Below are 22,413 nucleotides of genomic sequence, written 5' to 3' on the forward strand. Positions count from 1 at the left end.
TAAACAGTTATCTAATGTTTATTATATTTTCTAATTTATCAAATGAATAATCTAAAAAAGTTCATGTAAAGTTATGTTTTTTATAATCTAAAACAGTGTTTGTGGTATAACAATTTCTATGTAACGGGTGATGCGGAAGTTATCGGACAAATCCTAATTTCATTATTTGAGCATAATAACTAGTTTTTGTGGTTTTATGCGTAGGCAAAAACGTTCTATAAAATATAAACTTTCTTACTTGAAACACAATTATTTAAAATGAGGTTAAATGCAGCTGAACGAAAATCTTTTCGAAAGCGACTAAAAATGTTTTTTGTAAATAAACCTAATATAAAAATAAAAAAAATCGTAAGTCATTTTGAAAAGGAAGGATTTCCTCGAAGTACAATATATGATAACCTAAAAAGACTTGACACTGTTTAATCGTTTTCTGATAGAAAGCACCCTGGTCGTCCGACATCCTGGACTAGAGAAAAGAAAGCCGAATTAACGAGACTTGTCAACAATCGAAAAAGGGTCAGTCAGAGAAAAATAGGTATTAAATTTGATGTAAATCAATCGACAATTGGTCGTCAGTAAAAAAAATGAATATTAAATATAGAAAACGTGAAAAGACTCCAAAATACACTATAGAACAACAAATAAAGGCAAAGAGAAGAAGCAGGAAACTAGTTAACCAACTCTATAACACAAAATCGCTTCTAGTCATCGATGACGAAAAATACTTTTGTTTTGCAGGGGAAAACATGCCTGGAAATTCTGGATACTACACAAACTACAAAAGACATGCCCAGAAAGTGTTCGTTTTAAAGGAAAAAAGAAATTTCCAAAACAATTATTAATGTGGATAGCCATATCTGACCGTGGTATGTCCGAGCCATTGTTTCGCACTTCCAAGGCTGTAGCGAACAATTCATCAATATTAATACATGTTTAGAAAAACAACTTCTTCCAATTATTCACAAATATCATGGAGACTTTAACTATTTATTTTGGCCAGATTTAGCAAGTTCTCATTATACTAAAGATTCTCTAAATTGGATGGACCAATATGTCTATTACATTGATAAAGAATCCAATCCCTAAATGTCCCTCAAACACGACCAATTGAAAATTTTCGGGGACATTTAGCACAGAAGGTTTACGAGGGAGATTGACAAGCTTCAACAGAGCAAGTTTTGATTGATCGCATTAAACTAAAACTACAAGAAATTAATTAAAACTTTTAACAGTCGCATACGAAAGGCGTCAGAGCAAAATTGAGATCAACTGCAGATGGTGGTATATTTTCATATAAAAAATAAAATATTTTTATTAAAAGATAAATGCTTTATTTAAAAAAAATATAATAGTAGTTTGTTTTTTTATTTATAAATAAGTTATTGACGTTTTTATTTTGTCCGATAACTTCCGCATAACCCGTTATCACAGATTTTCATTTGTAAATACTGGCAATGTACATATTTGACTTTTATTTCTAACTATATTTAACAATACATTTTTTTCTTTTATTTTGCCATAATGTCAAGTGATGTTGTAAAAGACTAAAGAAACTTACTTGACTTATTGATTTGAAATAAAATTCCATTGCAATTAATGATTGATTATAAGAAAACCATGCCTTAATGAATTTCATCAGGAATTGTATTTCGGTGGCTACTGACGCTTCTTTTTATAAAACCAGGTGTTTTCAATCGGTTGCTAAAACTTTTTTTTGAAATAGCGGAGTGGTTTAACACGGTTTGTTGTACTTTTCCATTAGGTATTTGATTGTGGTTTAATAGAAATTGCGTATATTGCAAATATTGTATATTGGAAAAAATCATAGAGTAATGAAAACTGTCTCATCAAGTTTGAATATACCCTGTCAAATTCTCGTATTGCGTATTACCTTGAATTGATTTACCAATTTCTGTTTTTGTAAGGTATAGTATAAAAAAACCTAAATAAACCGTATATTGGCGATGCACAGATAAATCAAAAAAGTAAATATAGATCAATTTTGCTCGCATATTAAAAAGTATGGAAGTATTCGCTGAGCAATACAAAGCTAATTGCCATTTATTAAAATCGCTACTTCCATTAAAAATATTATTCAAGACACATAATAGCTACAATGGTTAGAGGGTTTCTAGATTTAATTGTGTGTTCTACCTGTCTTATATTACAACAATAGTTTAGGAAGGTTTTTGATTTAAAAGTTTAGTAAAGTTTCTCATTTCAAGTATTATTGCATCCCGGGATTCCCAATGAGTAGTTTTATATCGTGATATAGTTTTTAATTGATATATATTTTGATATATACATCTCGGTTTCTTTGGGAACCGAGGCATCACTTTTTTTTTTTTTATCCAAAATCACAACTTAAATATAATAAAATCAAGCTGTTTATAGTAAAATTATATATTAGCACACTAATTTAAATCGTTTTTTGAACTAAGAAATTGTTTTAAAAAGCATAAACAACAAACTGATTTATCACCTAATTGTAAACGTATTTTCTCCATAAACAGTCCCGCCGCAGAAAAAGTCTTTTATGATTTAATGGATGTAAGCTTAAGGCCGTTAATGCAAGTATTGATTGTCTAAACTTTCGTTACGCTTTCCATTTGTCTCGAAAGTATTCATTTCTTTTATGACGTTTTTTGACATAATTAAAAATAGTGGCATTTAACTTTTCTTCAAGTGTCAAACTACTTGTGTCTAACGTAGCATCAGCTGGATGAGGTGTTGAAGAAGTTCCCCTTTCATTGTAACGACTCTTATTGACTACTCCATTATCGCTAGCATCCTCAATGTAAAACATGATGAAGATTTCTTTTGCTGCTGCTGCTTTTAAGAAAGTTTTCGAGTATAATATATAATATTATATAAGATATAATATAATACTATATAATACAATATTATATAATATAATATTATATAATATAATATTATATAAGATATAATATAATATTATATAAGAGTATAAGATTAAATATGAACTAATATTTGATTCGTGATTATAAGTGAATAAGAAATCTAATAGTTTTAGTGAGCAAATTATAAGTAACAAAAACATTTTTTTCCGCCATATTGCTAATGATAAATATCAATACACCCTCTGTGTCGAGTATAGAAACATTACTTCGTCCAAGCTTTTCAGTTCTAACTTTTATTTGTTGTAGAAAAAATGTTATTGCATTTATGTCCGCATAATCTTCTTCGGGTGCATTAGGAATTTCTTTTCAACCATTCATAGGTTTTAATATACATGTTTTAACTTTAAGAAATCTTTCTAGTTTTACAACAAGACTATTCCACCTTAAATTTGCATCCAGTAATGAAGTTAAGTTCTTTATGCACATTTTTCGTACATCTGTTAGGTTTCATTTCGAAGAGATGATTTGAAGAATATTCCAACAACAATTTAAACCTTCTGATTTGCTAAGGAAATACTTCGGCTACTTTAAAAATCATTAGTGAGTCTAATGCTTGTTGTGCTGAATGACTCGTCATTATGTCCGAATTTATCAAATGTATAAAATTATCCGTAAGACTGGTATAAGGTGATGCAATGCGGTTTTATATACAACATTTTTTGAAAGACATTGGTTATTGGACGGGCTTGTAGTTTTCATAATGCAGTTGCAATTTATATAATTAGCGGTGAGTTTGTTGAGCAAAATTTATTCGTTGTGTAATTAATAATTGATGGAATATTTGTCAGGCAGTTGATTTTTTATTGTGTTACTGTTGAAAATTTTGTGGAACTTATAAGGTAATGGAAAATGCAAGTCAATTAAGTTTAAGAAAAGGTGTCCAATTTTTGTTATCACATTTTTGTTGAAAGGACGATTAAACCATATAGTATTTTTTTTTTCGTTTATTGATATTAGAAGGATTTAGATTTGAATGATATTTAAGATTGGTGGGTAATCCAGACTTTTCTATTGCGTCTTTATAAATAGGAGCAGTCTTTTGGAAAACTTTTTTTTAAAATTGAGGTTAGTAACTTTTTTAAAATGCTTGGTGGATGGTTGGAACTAGCATGGATATAAATTAACGTACTATCAGGTTTATGGTAAGACATTGATAAGATTGAAAAGTGAAGTTGTTAATATAAAATGAAACATCGAGGTAATTAACAACTTTCATAAAAGATTGAATGGAAATACTGAGTTACTTTATTAAAATATTTGAGTAAAATGCTTCTTAATTTTTTTCCATTTTTGGACCGCTTGCTTTTTTAAACACGGCTAAGCAATCGCTACTATATAATTCGAGATCATATTTTTTATAAAATTGTGAAATCTGGAAGAGAAGAAAAATACTAACTAACTTGCACACCTTCGCTCCATCAAATGTACCCATGGTAAGATCAAACAAACCGCGCGACTTTTTTATCCAAACTTAGTCATTGGTAAATAGAAAAGACTTACGGGCGCGGAGAACTAAGATTTATAATCAGCTTTAAATGAAACGTATTGTTCAGCAAATTTATGGAATTGAAAAGTAGCTTTTTATTAATAGAAGGGTAAAAGTCAATGATGTCGAAATATAGGAATTTATAATAATGTTTGTAATTGATGTTTTTGAATCAATTTATTTCATTTTGTGTTCTATTCCACTGATTTAAATCCAAAATATCTTAGGCTAGTATTAATATCTGATAAAATATGTTTACTTATTCGACCAACTTTACACAATTAACAAATTTTTAATTAATTCACACAACCAACAAATTTTGCACAACAAACTCACCGCTAATGATATAAATTGCAACTGCATTAAGAAAACTACATGCCTGTTAAATAATCAATGTCTATCAAAAATTGTTGTATATAAAGCCACTTTAGCATCACTTAATCCTAGTCTTACGGAAAAATCTTAGGTCGGTATTAGAGAAAACGCATTCAAGCTCAGGTTTGCAAACCGCCTTAAATCATTTAATGCAACCTGCAATATGAATGATACATAACTTTGCAAGGAAATCTGCAAAAATAAATACACATGTAACATGATTATAATTAAGTGGATCATAGTTAAAAGATGCCAATCTTATAACCAATCGATTATAAAGTGTAACCTTTGCATCAGTGAAAAATATATTATTATAACTTTTGATAGTTGATTACTCCTTAACAAAAAAAGGAAACTGGTTTCTGCTTGTAGGCATAGGAAAAAAAATTCAATCTAACTTTTATTCCGGCGATTAGCAAATATTGGATCAGGTAAACTTGGCGTCAGATGCCTGTGCAACGCTAAACTTTTATTTTTTATAACGGTTTTTATTTTATATTTGAATAATACGGCTGATTATTGCTGAATAGCATGAAACATTAAGTTCCATTATAAATTTGTATTTTTTCTAAATTATATATATATATATATATATATATATATATATATATATATATATATATATATATATATATATATATTTATATTTATATAATTACAACCTGTTTGGGGCAAGTAGATGCTCAATGTCTTCTGATTAAGCCTCTTCGTGAAATGAGGAAAAATAAAAGTTTACGTTCTAAAGTTTAAGTTCTAATATTATATAAAAATATTTAGGTACAAATCGGTACATATACGTATCTCAATATACAGTAAATATAAAAGTAAAATATTATATAACATAAATATAAAAATTTACTAAAACGTATACATTTTAAATACAACAATGTAATATATATTTAAATGTGTTTTAATATTTGAAAAAAAATTATAATTTAGGAAGTTTAAAAACGTTTTGAAGATTTAAGTTCATCTATATATATTTTTTTATACAAAACTAAAACAGACAAACTTAATCAACAAGAAAGATATATCATAAAAATAATTCTTATATAAAAAAAGGAGAGAGTGCACGTGTTGCTTAAGTTTAGTAAGTGTTTAATTATGGTTTATTTAAATACATTTTATTTTTTCATATTTTGGTAACGAACCAAGTTTTGCAAGCGTGGTCCACTACATGTAATTAAGAAGTCAGATTTTTTTAGTGATGTTCGTGGAGTGTGTTTAATACTTATTGAGTGACTTATTTCATATTTATGATGAATTAGAGAAAATGTTTTTTACAAATATTTTGGAATTATTTTATTTTGAAGTTTAAACATAAATAAAAAGTTATGGTTGATATTTAGTTTGTATACGTTTAGAGCATTTATTTCCTAAAGTAATTGCTTGGCATTTTCTTACCTATCTGCGCTTAAAACAAATTGACTTGCTTGTTTGTGTTTTGTTTAAGTATTTTTAGCGATAATGAATGATTGTTTGCCTAGGCATTATTTCAATAGTTAATATGACTAGATGATATATAAATGAATAGGAGAAATCTTTAAAACATATTTTAATCAAAAGAAATTTTGTTTAAATAATCCTCAGAGATCTACAATTTTATCTGCAGAAGTGATCCAGTTGTTGAAGTCATTCCATGTTCCAAAACTTTTTTGATAAGTGAAAATTTATATTTACATAAAGTTGATTTCTTAAAGACGTATATTCGTTTAACAACAAAGAAAATCGCGACTCAATAAATAATTCTTATGTTATTTTAAAAATCTCACTTTTCTTTGCTAAATTATATTGCTATTTATCAGACTCATAACATAGGATAAATTTTTGTGTAATACCATGACTTCATCTGACAATGATTTTCTTATGGATTGATTTTTTGTTATGACGTGTATGGAGAAGCCGCTCACCGTTGCTAGCTTTGATATAATCTTCTCATAAGTCTGCTTTTTTACAATCGTCGTGATTTTTTTCTGCACATTGCCAATTTCTAATCCAATGTCTTCAAGTGGACGCGTGATATCTAAATCCGTTTCTTAGTGTGTACTTTTAAAATGAACCCGCATGTAGAAAACCCCTAGCACATTATTTTTACATCGCACTTTTTGCAAGAGGCAGACTCTTTTCTTTACAATAATATTGCCATGCTTTCGATTCACTTAAATTCGGCACGGTATGTTTATTATAAATCGTTAAATAACTTAATAGGTAATAACTTAGATACAACACATTACTAACAAAAATTACATTGTTAATTTTAAAACAGTATAAGTCGATACACCCTTAGTTACAGTTAAAAGAGAAAATATAAAATATTTCAATTAAGCAATACCGGAAAATATTTAATTTTACAATTATTTAAAATTATAAAAACCAAGCAAAACTTATGACAGTTTTTATATGTGAATTTAGTCAAAATTTAAAATATACAAAGTATAATTTTACTAAAATTTTTTCAAATATAATTTAATAGAAAGCTATACCCTAAAATATAAATATTAATTTTTATCAAAAACTAATTGTGGAAATTAATCGTCTATTTAAAAAAGTGCCTATTTAATTGAAAAATTTTATACAATTTATTTCTGTTTGATAAATTTTAAAATATTTATCAATATGTAGACCTGGGTCTGAAGGACATGTTCTACAAACATGTTTTTTCTTTTTTTTTTTCTAAATTTCCTTTGTTTGCAGGTAAACCTATTGCATAATATACGAACCAGTTTAATAAATAACGTTTGTCACTGGGCTATTTTTAGGCTATTTTCTAGCTGAAAAGTAATTTCCTGTTAGACTATAAAAGGTACCATTAAAGTTTTGTTTAGTTTAAGCAATCGTTGCAAAATTTGGGTAATTGTGTCGTGCACAAAGTAAAGAATAGTAATATTTCCTAATTGGTTATGGTTATTTTGGTATATTTCCTTTCAGGCATTTGAATCCTAGTTATTCCTTGCCATGCTTCTTTACGATATGAGTCTTTCCAAGTCTAGATACTTTTAAGTTGCTAAACAACATCTCCTTATTAGCTTTTTCAAGCTTCAACTGATTGTTGTTACCAATTTGTTAGCAATTAAGCAGTTTTTTGTATACCAAATACTTTATTATTTAGTTAATGGTACTTACATGCATTAAAACAGTTTCCCTTACGTTTTAAACGTTGATGACAAATTCTTTTGATTAATTTTCAGTTAGGTGCTTTCTTTCCTAGAATTATTTTGAAACAACGTCTTCAAGAAAATCTTTTATCAACACGGAGGGTCTTCAAGAATGGTTTTGATATAAAAGTTGAAAAGCGTTTTATGACAAACCATCACTTATATCATAACTAGAACTGTTGTTCATTGTGTAAATTTTAAAAGTAGTTAATATCTGTTTTAATTTATAACTTATGAAATGATAGATGAGTTGTCATGGAATTAGTTTACCAATACGTTCATAATAGAGGTTAATATATAACTTCTGTAAGTAAAAGTAAACTAAAAAAATGCTTTCATTTGTGTAGTATCTGCCTCTTTTCAACTTAAGAAATATGTATTGTATTTTTACTAACAGTTTAACATGACTTCTTATTTTTCAAAATCAAGTTCATAAGTTTATTAAAAACTTGCAATAAATTAAAAATTTAAACATATATTAATAAATTCTGTATTTTAGACCGATAGAGTGTTAAGAAGTAAAAAGTTTTACGCCAATATAGGCATCATTGTTAATCTTATTTGTGTTGACATTTGGTATTGGCCTTTTCTTTACATAAAGAAAGTCCTTAAAAGCTTTATAACCATATGTGTTACTCTAATACTCAAGGATTAATTTTAAACTTTTGTTTAATGAATTTTACAATCTCTTGCACCATTGAAATACTCTTACAAAACTACGAAAAATTTCAAAATGGGTTTTATCAGTTGTAGTGCAAATTATTGAAACTTTTTTTGTGATTTAATTGATACCAAAGAGCTTTTCTTTCCTTGAAATCATTAATTTTGTGTTTCCTTACTCATTGAAAATACAAAAAGTAAATTTTTTTATTCATTTTAATATTCTCCTTAAAAACTGAAAGTAGCATAATCGGACTTATTTGGTTGACAAAATTTTTCTGGTTCTAGTTTTGTTTTGTTATTACATTACAAACCTTTGAAGCTTAATATAGACAACGAGGATCGTCAACTTAGCCCAGCTGGAAACAGTATTGTAGAAAGTAAAGTCTGTTAAAAACTACATAGTTTCCTCCTTACATTCAACATTGCATTAATTTAAAATACTCCTTCATGAGTTAACTTAAAACAACCAGGAATGGAAAGAATATTTTTCTTGATCTACTATAACCATAAAATAGTATGATTATATGATATATTGTTATTAAATCAATATAGACGTTAGCTTTCAGTTTATTTTTTTGTTTTAGTATTTAATCTGCTTTGAGTAGCAGATTAAAATTTAGATTGAAACCATAAACTCAAGCTGAAGCAGCTTGTAGAAAATTTTCCTGATTATGATTCCTTAATTATTAATTAAGGAATCATATCAGAAAAGTCTGAATTTAGAAGAAGTGCCATTATTTACTTTCAGTTAACCGAGCTGAAGCAATCAAGGCTATTTAAAATAAAATAACAAGGGTTACAAATATGATTGATCTATTCAGGCTCAAATTATGCTTTCAAAGGTTTCTTCGCGTAAACCAGAACTGCGTTCCAGTTTAAGCATTGTTTTTACTGGATTTCATTTGTCGCATTGATAACAAAAAACCAACGATGATTCTTCATGCATCTGCATCATCATCATGTTGCTCTTTAAAAAAGAAACTCTGATTTGATTAGATTCTTAGCCACGTATTTAAATTCTTTATAAATTACGCTGTCTCTTTTTCAAAACAAATATAGGGGAGACCGGGGCTAGTTGGCCGCAGGGGTAAGTTGACAAACTGCGTTTATCTTTCATCAGAAAGTGACAAAAATTACTCAGAAACTTTCTTATTGACCATTTCATCATTCACTGTAGTATTGTCAGGATTCACATGCATGCGCATGGGAGATATTGAGATTTATGCGTTTTTTGAACAAAAACGTAACTTTTAGAACATCGCTTCCTTTTTACTTTACAAAGAAAATATTTAGTCGAATGAAAAAAAAATTTTTGTAAAAGTTCCAGTCACAATTGGTTTACTATATCCAGTCAGACTTTTTTTTCAAAGCTGCCGTTTTTCAGGATCTATAGACTGTTTATTAAAAAAAAAGCTTTCGGGGTAAGTTGACAAATTTTTCCCGGGGTAAGTTGGCTCATATATTTATTTATTTTTTATCATTTATGAAAAAAAAATATTTATTTTTATAAAATTATTATTATTTTTTTTTTAATTTTTAATTTCTAATCCATACTCTTTAAGACTACACTTTAATATTTTTAAAAAAATATACTGTTAGGGCTACAGAGCTCATTGAGTAAAATCCAAGCCAACTAGCCCCGGTCTCCCCTACTTTTTTTTATTTTATTCAAAAAGTATATATAGTTATTGTATCAAAATAAGTTATTTTGTTCTTTTTTTATTTCTAGCTATATCATAAAATATTCTTTGTTATTGTATTAAAACTATATTTTACTACTTTAAACATAATGGCCACTTGTAAACTACATTAATAACGTAAAAAAAATGCAAGTAAATGTCTTTTATTAGTTCATATTGCATTGGTAGATTAGAAAAGGTCTAACACTATCTGGAAACACAATGATTGCGAACTTATATCTAAGTTTTCAAACCTTAGTGGATCAAAAGTAAAATCACTTTTTTAAAGGTGTTCTTACACTTATAAAGTCAAAATTTTAAAAATCCATTTATATTTAACAATTATTTTATAAGATTTAGTATTCCATGATTAAGGTGCAGTATAGTGGGCCAGAATTCACTTTTACTGGACAAAATTCATAACTAATTTAATATTAGGGCTAAATTCACGAAAAATGAGAATGAATACTAATATGATGTCAGCGCTTTTTATGAAGATGATATGTTTTTATTTCGTTGCTATGGACCTTTATTTTTCTAAGTCACAAATTGTTTTTGGTATTTGCAGATATTTTACGAGCGCTGTATTCACTAAATTTGGCACGAGTACCAATATGAGATCACGCTTCTTATAAAATTGATTTTTTTTTTATCAAGTTGCTATGGATATTTATCTTGCTTAGTTACCAGATACTTTCCTTAATTACAAATGACTTAACTGATTTTTGAATAAATGTCTTCGGATTATTGACCCACCTATTTTTAAAAACAGTTAACTACTTAGGTAAATAATGTTTTAGCAATAATAAAAACAACAAACAGTGCAAGAGTTGTCAATTTTATATTTCATCAAAAATTTATAATATACATTAATATCGTTTGACAATTGTTTAAGTAATTGTATATGTGAAGGAAATATTTTATGATTTGTTTGGTGTGATGTTGATTTACGCAGTGATGAAATAACAGCATCACTGGAAACTAGGAGTATATCTATCAGAATGCAACTAGTTCTTGTTGCTCTTATGGATGTTTTTTGACCGATATTTTTGCAATAAATATAGGGACACATGTAGTCTAACAGTATCAAAAAATTATTCCTTGAACTTTAAGCAGTCTACTTCACATCCTGAAGAGAGTGTTACCAAGAAAATATAAAATCTCAATAAAAGGTTCTGATCAAGAACCTTTTATTGAGATTTTATATTTTCTTGGTAACACTTTCTTCAGAGAGTGTTCCAGAGTTTCAGTTATTTGTTCATATGCTGCAAAAGCACGCATTGAAGTATTGCCATTGTTGCTTATTCCAGAACCCCCATTTTTAGGGAATTCAACAACAAGTTCCGCTTTCTTTGTAAAATTAGTTTGGATTTTTTGTTTAGCTACGTGTACCTTTTCTTTGTGTTCTTTAGATCTTGCTTGCCACTTTCTTATTTATTTTTTACATACAATGTGCAAAAACATCTTAAAAAATCGTTTGCATGCATGGAGACTTGAAAGAACAAATTTAAAGTCTCTGCTATTTTAATCTATATTAAGAATATCAAGACTATTTATATTTTTTAGAGAGACACCTCACACTAAGCAGTATTAGTATGAGTTAGTTTTTCCAGATAATACCGTTTGAACCTTCCTATCAGTCATTGAAAGTTTAATAATACAATTTACTTCAATACAAGATCCACAATCTTCCGATAAAATCGTATCCAAACTTTCCATCTCACTTTTAATGTAATGATCTTCTTTTAGCACAAATTCTTTGGATTCTATTTTGTATGCACGTCTTTAGGGTCTGCCATAGGCTGTGGATGATGACTTTTAATTTCTTAAATAAAGTACCTTTTCTTTGCTGTTAATAAATCCAGTTAAATCCAAAAGGACTAGACCGGTAATAAATAACAATTCTTTACGTTTTAAATCTCTGTTTATGTCAGGTTTTGACAACACGTGTTTATAAATGCTATAGCACCATCAAAACGAGTCTAACACATGAGTGTTATTGGTTTTATGGTTGTTGTTGGTCATTATTAGATGCCTCATCACAGGTTCCTGAACTGCACAGACACTTTGCAATGTATAAATCATTAAATCTTATAAAAGAACTGAATCTGAGTAGTTCTCCACTGTTATTTTGGCATGATAACATTCCAGCTTTGCATCCCTGACACCATTGTAAGTGGAATTAGATGTTATAATCTTTCTCCAAGGCTCCACTTCTAATCAATTGATTGAAAGCTTTTGTCACTTGGCATCAATTATTAAGGCCAGTTCTTCGTCTGCTGAATATTTACTTACTTTATTTGTATTTTAAATATTAATAACGTCCTTTGCATCACTAACATTAGATTCTGCTCTTAATTGCATACTATCAGCAAAAAATAATTCATTTGATGAATGAGATGCAAGCCAGATACACGACGCATTTTAGTTTTATTATATCAATTATCATCAAGTATAACTGAATTTCGATCACGTGTACTTGTAGTTGGTACATTGTCTTTTTTCTGACAATTAAATATTCATTAGACTAATTCACATACTACTTTAAATGTTATTGAATGTATAGTTTACAGATTTCAACTTTTTTTTTTTTATGCAAGTGAACAAATCGTTGAGCAGCATGCTTAAATTAACGTTTTCAAATTCAGCAATATTTGGCTGAATAGATTTTAATATATCTTCAGCATTGTTTTATTTTAAAATACCAAGATTGTTTTTTTAAGAAAATGATGAATGCCAAATATTATAAAATATCTAAATAATTCTTATTTTAAATGTTTTTTATTTCACTGTTTAATACTATGACATATATACCGCGTGAAATACTAATTTTTGTTAGTAATCAAAGTACTATAAGCGTTAGTACATCAACTAAAGACTAATTAAACTACTGTTACTGTTACTAATTCAATTATTAACAACTACCGAAAAAATGTTGTTGTTATGCTATACGAAGTAAGGTATTCATAGCAACCAAAAATATTCACCTTTAAAAGGAGTGTCAACATCATTTTCATGCAAAAACCCAATATTGTGTACTTAAATTAAATAAAAATCGGTTTAAACAACATTGATGTAAACATAGGCTGTTGCTATGCAAAAGTAAGTACCTTTGCAACCAAATTAAGACATAAAATCTGAACAGCGATTTAAGAGCTCGAGCAATCAATGGAAATCAATTTAAGCATCATATAGCTAAAATAAATAATAGACAGCACATGGCAGGTTGTATCAATTGTTTGTTATGGTACTAAAAAACGTTATTGCACTAATTTATTTATAGCACTAAAACAAGTTATAGTATTAAAATAATTATAGTACCAAAATAAATTTCCTCAAGATTTTTGCTTTGAATCTGTGATTTTCAAAGTTTAACTGAGATAACATGTTTTGACAAATTTATTCTTCGCAATAATTTTTCTTATTTCTGAATACACTTAACATGTACTCAAATAACCCTGTTTTGACAACGCAGATCTAGTTAAAATATCGCACAACGTTGAAGTCACCAAAGTTACTTTTCTTTTTTTTTTTTTAGTTTTTGATATTCAAAACCTAAGAGACCTGAAAAGTAAAGAATTTAACAGATTTAAATTATCCAAATTTCTCTTAACATATATAAATACTAAATTTGAATATGTTTTCAAGATTAGACAACTAAAATTTTTTTCTATTTTGTCCACCTATTATCCACTATGTTATATTAGTGTATTCAGAAATAAGAAAAATTATCGCGAAGAATAAATTTGTCAAAATATGTTATCTCAGTTATACTTTGAAAACCACAGATTTAAAGCAAAAATCTTGAGGAAATTTATTTTAGTACTATAATTAATTTAGTGCTATAACGATTTTTAGTACTATAACTACTATTTGACACAACTTGCCATGCGCCGTCTATTAATTATTTTAGCAATATGATATTTCACTCAAATTTCCATTGATTGCTTGTGTCCTCAAATCCCTGTTCAGATTTTATAAATGCCTTATTTGGGTTGCTATGGTACTTAATTTTGCATAGCACAGCCTATGTTTATATTAACGCTGTTTAAACAAATTTTTTATTTGACCTAAGTACACAATATTGGCCCTGTGTAGCAAAATGAGGTTTACACTTCTTATAAAGGTGAATAATTTTGGTTGCTATGGATACCTTACCTTTTTTTTTTGGTTAAGATTTTAGATTTATGGACCCTAAACATGGATGTGAACTAATAATTGTGATGATTACACTTACCCTGTTGAAATTAAAAAGTTTGACAATTTTAATTTTAAATCTTTTCAATTTTCAACAATTTTCAAGCTTTTGTAAAATAACCGGTTTAAAAACTATAACCTACCCAGTGGATACGGTAACGTCCATATGACGTCGAAAAGACGTCTTTTTAGGACGGAATAAGGACGTGTTTTTCAGGCGTCTAAAAGTCGTGAATTTAGGACGTTTAGAACTAGTGCTTTATAGAAACGCTAAATGACGTTTTTAAATGACCTAATTTAGCCGTCCTCATTTCGACGTCTAAATTACGTATATTTACATGACTTTATTTAAAAGTAAGGTTAAAATTTATATTTTCACTGAATTTTTGAGATTAAGTAAAAAATCAAAATTTGCTTAAACTTTTTGATAATATAATTGTGCTAAGTTTTATAAACTATAATTTTTTATACTTTTTCATCCAAATGTTAATTTCGAAGAACCGACTGTTTGAACACTTGATGTCATTCACTTTCTTTTAGATTGTGTGTACTTTAGAATATTGCCAACAGCGTTTTATTGTTCTTTTTTGCTGTACAAATCAGGTAAACAGTCATAAACCTAAAAAAATTTATAAAGATAAGTATGTAAAAATAAATGGGAAAGGAATAAAGGAATAATATATATATATATATATATATATATATATATATATATATATATATATATATATATATATATATATATATATATATATATATATATATATATATATATATATATATATAATACACACAAACACATATCACAATCATACACACATATGTAAAATGATGTATTAAAAATGCTCTTTTTATAGAAAAATTGTACTTACTTTTAAAAGCATGCCCTTCTCAACTGCACTGCATTATGAGCCACTAATATTTAATAACTTTTATTTCTAAATTCAAAAGATAACACCAGTGTAAGTGATATGGGGCAATATAGCGTAAGTTATATTGGGCATAGGATAATTCATTAGTATTTTGATCAATTCGATAATATTGTGTATGTGTAAACTGTGCAACATGTGTATAATTACAGATTAAAATTTGTTATAAATATCACTTGAACATAAAAAAATAGAACATAGTTAATTTTGAACAGGTTTCACCTGTTCCAAATTAACTATGTTCTATTTTTTTAAAAACGAAGGCAAAATAAAAGTCAAGTTTAGGGTTAAATGCATTTAATCAAATAAAAAGTTTTTAATTTTAAACAAAATTAAATACGAAAATTTCAAACACATCAATTATAGGTTTCTAAATGCATATTTAAATTTATATAAATGCAATGTTAGTTTTTGAAATACAAAACAAAAATGTAGCATAATAGTATTAAATACAAACTTGTATTTGACAAATACATATATATGTTTATGAATAAATTTTTAATTAATAAGTAAAATAAAATTTACAGAAAAGTAAATTAAGGAGGGCAGACAAATTTTAAATTTTTTAATGGTTATTTAAGGACTTTTAGATGCAGGTAAAACTTAAAATACACCGATAGAAATAACTTAGTTATATCTCTAGATTTTTTTAAAATTTCTCTTGCATCTTTGCCAAGTTCCAAAGCCTGATTTTGCAATATTTCAGAGAGGTTCATAAACAAATATACTGGTCCAATTATTTTGACTAGCAAAATCTAAAAGTTGCCAATTAAAGATATTAAATTCTATTGAATTATTAGGATAAATACTCTGTATCATTAATAGATTTATCTTTTGAAAAATATGATTCTGCATGAGATTCTGCAATGTCTCAATCTTTCAAATAGTCAGAACTTGGTTTTTGATATAGTATATCAAGTATTATACTTGATATACTATATCAAAAACCAAGTATATAATTGTTATAAATATATCATATACACAGTTTTAAACTATTTCTTTAACTTTCAATATCTGTATTAATATAAACACGATTATTACGTAATTAAGTATATAATACAATATAATATAATATAATATAATATAATATAATATAATATATATATATATATATATATATATATATATATATATATATATATATATATATATATATATATATATATATATATATATATATATATATATATAAATTAGCAAGAACCTGTCTATTAGTCGCTTTTCATTTACTAATTCAAGATGCCATAAAAAACTTCTTTTACATTTGAAAGTTCCTTTTACATTTGTATTAAAAATGCGTTTTTAATTAAAAAATTAGTCTTAATGATTGTGTGATTGAACTATTTTAATTTTGATTAAATAAAGCACTTTGAATCTTTTTTGGACGAAAATTTATTGGACGCGAAAAAGACGTTCAAAATACGTTAAGAATTTAAATGGGACGGCCGGACGCTAATAGAACATCCAAAGGACGTCTTTTTAAAGTCCCATGCCTACTGGGTACATCATTTTCAACCAGTTAACTAACATAAATTATTTTGGTTAGGTAAATTTTAATGTATATAATAAACAACTCCTAAAATTTTCAACACCATTAGGCAAACCAATTACAAGATATTTATCGCACCATGCAAAAAACTCATATATTGAGAAAAAAAATGAAAATAAATGAAAAAAATTTAAAATATATTTATAAACGCCAGTAAATTATTGCAAAACAATACGTCTTTAGCATTATTGAAAATATAAAAAAAAAGATAAACGTGAAAGCTCTAATATTTGAAAACTATACAAGCAAAATACAACTAATTAATATTAAAATGTTCTAATATTAATACGTTCCAAGGTACAATAAATTCGTTAACACAAATTTAATTAACAATAACAAAAAGCTAAAATCTAAAACACGCCTGTATATAAGATGCATCCTTCCCTTATTTACTATAACATTAAAATTTTTTCTCTGTGCACAATGCTGCTCGCTTCTTTGTTTTATGCAGTCAAGCGACTTCTTTTCCGTCATCTTTATTTATTCCCTCTCTGTGTTGGTACGACACTGAACAATTGTACCTGGTGTATCAAATAAATTTTTAAGTATACTTAACATACCATGACTACTTATCATTAAATGTATTTCTGCTGACGCAACGCTAATTTCTAAAGTCGTACGGTCTAATGGGCTCTTAACAGTTTTGAGTTTTGCACATGTAAAGATATACTAAGAAGCCTATCAGCACTAAGACCAAAATAAAAGAGTTTAATTTTATACCTAATAATAATTGGAATTCCAGGTTTTTCCTTATAAGTTTTTGTGTTATTTATTTTATTACATTGATACTTGCATCAAAAGTCATTAGTACACGGACGCATATATTGTCATAATTTAGTGAAACCAAACAGCACTAACTGATTTTTTCTTTTGGTAAACTTTTGAACTAAAACTTTTCCGCACTGCAGATAATGATTATAAAGTTCATTAATCAACTTATTAGTTAATTGATCTTTCACTACTAATAGGTATGCTGCGTGAAATTTATAAACTGATTGTTTACTAGATTGTTATATATCATTGAAAAAAGCTCAAACACTGTTTTTAAAAAATAATACAGGTGAAAAACTATAAAAAATAATTAGTTCTACAAAAATTTATAAAATTTTAAATAACATTTTAATTACGTTATTAAAATATAATTACGAACATGATTATAGTATAATTATTATTATAAATGTAATTATTTTATTATATTTGTTATATTTATATATATTTATAATAAAAAATAATTACGATTATAAATTAACATAATATAATTATTATTATGCTAATAATGTTAGTTTTATTATGCTATTGATATATTTAATTTATTTAAATAACATTTAATTATATTTTAACTAATCAAACAAGATTTTAATTATGAGGATTTGTTGATGAATTGTGGTAAAAATGAAGATTATTTTAAAATTTAAATATTATAACTCTGTTAATTCTTATGAAAACGTCAACAACTTGGAAATAAAAGATATGTGTAAAATTGAACTATAAATTTATTAGACATTAGCAACTTAGTATGTTCAGGGGGCAAGAAGAAATACGAAATCAATATCTATACCGTCAAAAAGTTCATTTTTTTAATCAAAAAAGCTTTATTTTTTTTTAAATGACACAATGTTATTATTTTTAACTTTATTAAAATGAGTAAATGTAATATAATATCCAAAAATTATATTTCACTACTTTAAAAATTATAATTGTAGTATATATATTGACTAAGAGTAAAAGGCGAGTCTCTATCCCCCCCCCCCCTCTCCCATCCTTCCTGCCTGATTTTCCCTGCCTTTGCAACTTATAAAGTTTTTTTAAATTTATTATATGAGATTTTTAGGAAGATAAACTGATGTTATTTAAAATGATAGAAATTTTTATAATATAAGTTTTTGTTTACTTTATTTCAAGACGCATCAAAGTATCCATATTTCCAAAGAAAAAGGGAGTTTTACCTTATTCATCTTTAACCTTAAAAAAAAATTGAAAAAATTTGAAGTTAAATAGAAAAATTAAAATTGTAATTTGTTGCCCTCGGCCTTCATTAAGTGATAAAATTTTAAAATTTAATAATTAAACTAATAAATCATCATTGTCAACGATAAACATGAAGAGAACGTAAGCGAGAGCCATCTATAAAAAAAGTAAACATCAAAAAAGTCCCAAAACTTGCGGTTTGATCATTCCTTGCAAAATCAACTATGGCATGTCACTTTTTATTTTGAGTTGTGTAAGTTTCTACATTATTTTCTTTTTTTCGTCAATTAAACTCATATGCATTAATAAAAAATAAGGTTTGTAAAAGCAACTCTATTAAATCCTTTATCTAGTAAAAGCTTTTTTTATTTACTTTAATTTTTTTTAAATTTTAAAATTTAAAAATTTAAACGTTTTATAATAAATTGTGGTAGATTATTATTATCTTAGTATTTACCTTTCATGACATTAAATCTCTTTTTGTTTAAAGCCAAAACAATTTTAACTGCCATACAATCATTGCCGAATAACTCACAACATTTAGAGTCTTGAGACTTTACAGTTTAACGACTCAAATTGAATAACGTGTTTAGGGGGTGCAAATCGCAGTTAATTAAAATTTTGGCCTCAATTTTTGTAAATTTTGGTTAGAAAATATAAATGTGACAAGTATATTTCAAAAGCTTTCAGTTTAAACTGCTTCTTTCATTTTTAAGTGCCTAGCTAAAAAGGTAGATTTTGGAAGAAACCAATAATTTAACAAAACCAATAATTATTTAGGATCAATTTTTAGATAATTTTGAATTATTTTTATTAAAGTATTTTTGAAGTGTAACTAATTTGCTCAGTCAGGTTTATTGATGTTTACATCAAACTTGACTCAGCAAAATAATTAGATTTAGAACTATTTGTTCTAAAATAATTAGATTAGAATCTAACAGTTCTAAATTCAAAATAAATAGATTTAGAACTAGCAGTTCTAAATCTATTAGCCTTTAGTTAGTTTTAATATTCAAAGTCTGAGTATTATTATATGAAATTATTAAAAATAATAACATTTTAAATAAACTTCTATAAAGATAAACTCATTTTGTTTATGTTTTATTTTGTTTTTATTGAATAACTAAACTTTGAATTTTTTTTTTTTAGATTTTGCTGATGCCTCATAAAGTTTATTCAAATTAAAGCAAACCTATGTTATGCATTTGTAATTGTGTTATAAATGGATTTTAGTAAACAAGAAACAAATACTTTTTACTTTGAATGTTTTTTTTTTATTTATTTGTTGTTTAAGTCCTAAATTATATGGGAATGCTTCTGACAAAACGGTACTAAATGATTTAACAAGTAAAATTAAAAACGAATTTTTAGAACCCAATGCTTTTATATGTTATTAAAACACAAATTTTGCTATCACTTTTTTCTGATATAACTGTTTTATTTTATAAAAATACAAAACAGGTTTAGAAAGATTTGGGTCTCGAACCACAGACATTCCGTTTACGAAGTAAAGGCCTTATCCAAGTATACAAAACGCGCGGATGAGTTTGAAAACCATCAATATACTTATTTTACAAACTGTTATTCTTTTTTTCATAGAAAAAATAAACTTAGTTAAATTTACTAATATAATTGACTTTACAAAACTAATTATTGAATATTGTATTGTCATCAAGCAAGAGTATGTATGCCAAATTTGAAGAAAATCTATCGTTAAGAAGTGACTCAAAAATAGATTAAAAGATTTAATGCTCACAGACAAACAAAAAATAGACAGACACGGCGAGTTAATAAAAGCATTGGTAATAAAAAATATTCATTTGAATTGTGCTAAATAGTTATTTGATTGCTGCACTCAGGTAAATACAAAAATAGGCAACTAGGCTAACATAAACTTTCAAATTGACGGGAATATTTTAAATCTAGGAATCGAACTTTGCATTACTAAATTCTTTTTAAAAAATAAATTTTGTTTTTCATTCTATAAATGTACTCAGTAAACAAAAAGACATCTAAAAGATGTCTTTAATTAAGTCTAAAAGGTACATTTGAAGGCGTCTAGATCATAAGGCTAAAGACGTTTTTATATAGACGTCTTTAAGACATCTTCAAACATTGTCTGAAAGGCGCATTCATTGACGTCTAGATCATAAGGCTAACAGACGTTTTTATAAAGATGTCTTTAAGAAATCTTCATATAGCATCATTTAGACTTCTTTGGAGAAGCGTGTTTGAGTTGCTATTTTCAGACGTCTAAAGACTTTGTTTTGCAGATGTCATTTTCATATATTCCCCCCAAATGTTAAAGACATCTTTTAAAGGTCTCGAAGTTGTTTTTTCAAACGGCGTCATTATTTAAACAAGATAACAGATGTTTTTTTGAACGTATCTATATTGAGGTTCTTAACGACAAAACCTAAATTGAAATTTTCAACGACAATAGAGACCGGTCATAACACTGAAATACCTTGACTTCAATTAGATCTCTAGAAGACGACTGGAATTAAGCTTCTGTTAAGATTTAAAAAGTATTTAAGTAGAAGTAAGTTAAAAAAACCAATCGATTGTATACCCTGTTTGATCGCTAACGAGATCAAATAAACACCTGTTTCAAAGACTAATGTTATAGTGTCATTAAAAAAAGTAAAAAAGATGTAACAAGTTAACAATGGATTTATTGCTTGTAATAATTATAAACTATTTTGCTAATTAACTATAAACTATTTGTGACCCGTTCCTTTCAATTGCAGCTCAACAGAATAAAGTCTATCTATTATTCTTTGAGATGCATCTTTGCCGTCAACTCCCCCAACTTGTTTAAGATGCTCAACCTAAAATAGACGCACAAAAAAAATTAATGAACTTAAATAATGAATTAAAGACAAAATTATTTGTCATATAAAAGAACTGGATATTAAATGTTAAAAAAAAAGGCATTACTTAAATTTCCGCTAGATAAATGTTCGATATCTTAATATAATGAAATCTTATGTAAAACAAACTTATTTAATAAAAGTAATAATAAAGGTAAAATCTGTATTATACAAGTTTGGCACGGAATATGGGTAAAACAAGTTTTTCTTCAAGCTGTAAAAATCCATCAATATCATGGGGTTGTTTCAATTCTTTGCAATTACATTCAACACGACTAATTTATTCATTTTTCATAAACTTGTTCATGTCATTCATTAATAGCTTTACTTCTCACATAAATTTCATTAATCCTTCTTGGAATTCTTTAAGAAAAAAGAAAAGAAAAGTAGAAGAATTAACAATTCAATAATTTTAAATGTCCACACTCTACAATAAAAACTAAGTGTAATCATCCATATTAAATTACATCCTTAAAAACTTATTTCCAGTTTTGATTGGATAACTGATATTTTAATAAGCATTTTTACATTTAATGCTCGATTTTTATCTGCCTGCAATAATTTAATGATTATAAGAATTAAACATAAAAGTAATAGTAAAATATAATTTATAATTTT

General features: G+C 26.8%; 1 protein-coding gene across 1 annotated transcript in view; it reads left to right on the forward strand.

Annotated features, from left to right (window-relative positions):
• Positions 1-20,186, forward strand: part of LOC136081866 (uncharacterized) — a 151,011-nt gene extending 130,825 nt beyond the window's left edge. Inside the window, exon 12 of the mRNA XM_065800168.1 lies at positions 20,072-20,186. The gene's annotated coding sequence lies outside the window, so the exon portion shown is untranslated. The remainder of the gene's footprint in view (positions 1-20,071) is intronic.
• Positions 20,187-22,413: the final 2,227 nt, after the last annotated feature.

This window comes from Hydra vulgaris, chromosome 06, assembly GCF_038396675.1.
Source record: "Hydra vulgaris chromosome 06, alternate assembly HydraT2T_AEP".
Classification (NCBI taxonomy): Eukaryota; Metazoa; Cnidaria; class Hydrozoa; order Anthoathecata; family Hydridae; genus Hydra; species Hydra vulgaris.